The 2,500-nt window shown below is 46.2% G+C and overlaps 1 protein-coding gene across 3 annotated transcripts in view; it reads right to left on the bottom strand.

Moving 5' to 3' along the window:
- The window catches only part of LOC311271209 (tumor necrosis factor alpha-induced protein 2-like), a 19,353-nt gene that overhangs the window by 4,114 nt on the left and 12,739 nt on the right, over positions 1 to 2,500 (bottom strand). The gene's annotated exons all lie outside the window — the stretch shown is intronic.

Raw genomic sequence — 2,500 nt, 5'->3', positions numbered from 1 at the left:
TCAACCTGGCCATTAAAGATCTGCGAGACAAGGACAGAAGAGCTTTCTGGACTATAACAAAAACCTCAAACATGGACACACCTGTCCACATCTGGATCAACATATTTCAGTCCATAATCGAACCAGTTATGTTGTATGGTAGTGAAGTGTGGGGCCCTCTCATGAACCAAGACCTTGAAAAATGGGACAAACACCCAATGGACAGCCGGCACACAGAGATCTGCAGAAGCATCAGAGTCCACAGGAACAGCCCCAACAACGGAGGCAGAGCTGAATTAGGCCAGTTTCCCCTGTTGGATCCAAAAAAGAGCTTTAAAACTCTCCCAACACCTCAAAGCCAGCGAGCCCGGGTCATACCACTACAAAGCCCTACAATGCCAAGAGGAGAGCAAAGACAGGAGTCCCCTCAGCCAGCTGGTCCAGAGGCTCAGCTCCAACAGCACCGGACACCAAGACCGCCCTCACACGATCCGGCCCCACCAAGTTATAGCAAAAGAAAAAGACAATTACATCGACTATTGGACATCTACAACCAAAACCCAAAGCAAACTCCAATGCTATTTGGCCCTAAACAGACAATACTCCATGGCAGAACACCTGAGCTCTGGTACCGACCCGAGACTGAGGAGAACGTTGACTACGTACAGACTCAGCAGCCACAGCCGGGCCCTGGAGAGCGGCTACAGACAGACGTGGCTGCCCAGAGAGGAGCGGCTGTGTCGGCTCGGTCCACACAGGCAGGTGGAGACAGAGCAGCACTTCCTGCTGCACTGTGACACACACAGACATCAGAACACAACTCTACAACAACATCACACACAACCACAAAGTTACACAAACTCACAGACACAGAACAAATACATCATCTGCTGGGAGAGAAAAGAGCCACTGCTGCAGACGCAGCAAGAGACGTTAGTGCTGCCACAGAAGAAGAGAAGCTGCCAACACCTGACATGATCTCCTCCACTTACCTGCACACACACACACACACACACACACACACACACACACTTTACTTTTTTTTTTTTTTTTTTTTTTTAAATTTTATTTATTTATTTATTTTTAATTTATTTATTTTATTTCTTCTTTTCTTTTCTTAATTAATGTATTTGTTTTATTATTATTATTACTATTATTATTATTATTATTATTATTAAGTATATATGTATTATTTATTCTGTAATCTTTTACTTTGACTGTATATTGTGTTTTGATGCTTTGGCAAAATTGTTGAAACTTTCATGCCAATAAAGCTCATTTGAATTTGAAATTTGAGAGACAGACAGACAGACAGGCAGACAGACAGAGAGACAGACAGACAGACAGAGAGACAGACAGACAGACAGACAGAGAGACAGGCAGACAGACAGACAGAGAGACAGACAGACAGACAGACAGGCAGACAGACAGAGAGACAGGCAGACAGACAGACAGAGAGACAGACAGACAGACAGGCAGACAGACAGAGAGACAGAGAGACAGACAGAGAGACAGACAGACAGACAGACAGACAGACAGAGAGACAGGCAGACAGACAGACAGACAGAGAGACAGACAGGCAGACAGACAGACAGACAGACAGACAGACAGACAGACATGTAGTAATAGAACAGATCGACTTTATTGATCCAAGCCTGGAAATGAAGGTGTAGCAGCAGCATTTCACACAGACGAACGACAACACAGGGAAATAAAAAGAACAGTCAGACGTGTTAACATAAATAAAATGTGATATAAAAAATGTATATATATAAAAAATATGTATAAAAATGTGTAATGAGCAGTGATGTATACACAAGCAGTATTAATGTAGTGCAAAATAAAATATAAGGTGCAGAGCAGTGTGCAGACACAAAGTGCGTAGAGACTGCGTGTTGTGACCAGAGCTTAGCTGTGATTGGACAGTGTGACGCACGTGGCAGGACAGACTTCCTGTGTCTGTCCCTTCGACAGCGGAGCTGAAGCCGCCTGTGAGAGGAGGTACTCCGCTGTCTGTCTGCTGTGTGATGGAGGGGGTGCTGCTCATCGTCCATGATGGATACGTTTCTTCAGCGTTCTCCTCTCCACCACGGCCTCAGAAGAGTCCAGCCTGAGGCCGAGTACGGAGCCGGCCTTCCTGATGGTTCTATCACGTCTGTTAGCGTCGCTGGCTCTGATGCTGCTGCGCCAACACACAGCAGCAGAGAAAACTGCTCCAGCAACAACAGACTGGTAGAAGATCTCCAACATCTTGCTGCACACGTTGAAGGCTCGCAGCTTCCTCAGGAAATAGAGTCTGCTCATCTCCTTCTTGTACACAGCCTCGGTGTTAGTTTTCCAGTCCAGTCTGTTGTCGATCACCACTCCCAGGTACCTGTAGTCGTCCACCTCTTCCTCCACCTCCCCCTGATCCGTAGTGGCTGTGAAGGCATCTTCTTCCTCCTGAAGTCAATCACCATCTCTCTGGTCTTGCTGACATTCAGCCTCAGGTGATTCTGTTCGGACCACTCAACAAAGTTGT

Source organism: Pagrus pagrus (genome assembly GCF_965226575.1).
Source record: "Pagrus pagrus genome assembly, chromosome: 16".
Classification (NCBI taxonomy): domain Eukaryota; kingdom Metazoa; phylum Chordata; class Actinopteri; order Spariformes; family Sparidae; genus Pagrus; species Pagrus pagrus.
This window is presented reverse-complemented; position numbering and strand designations above follow the sequence as displayed.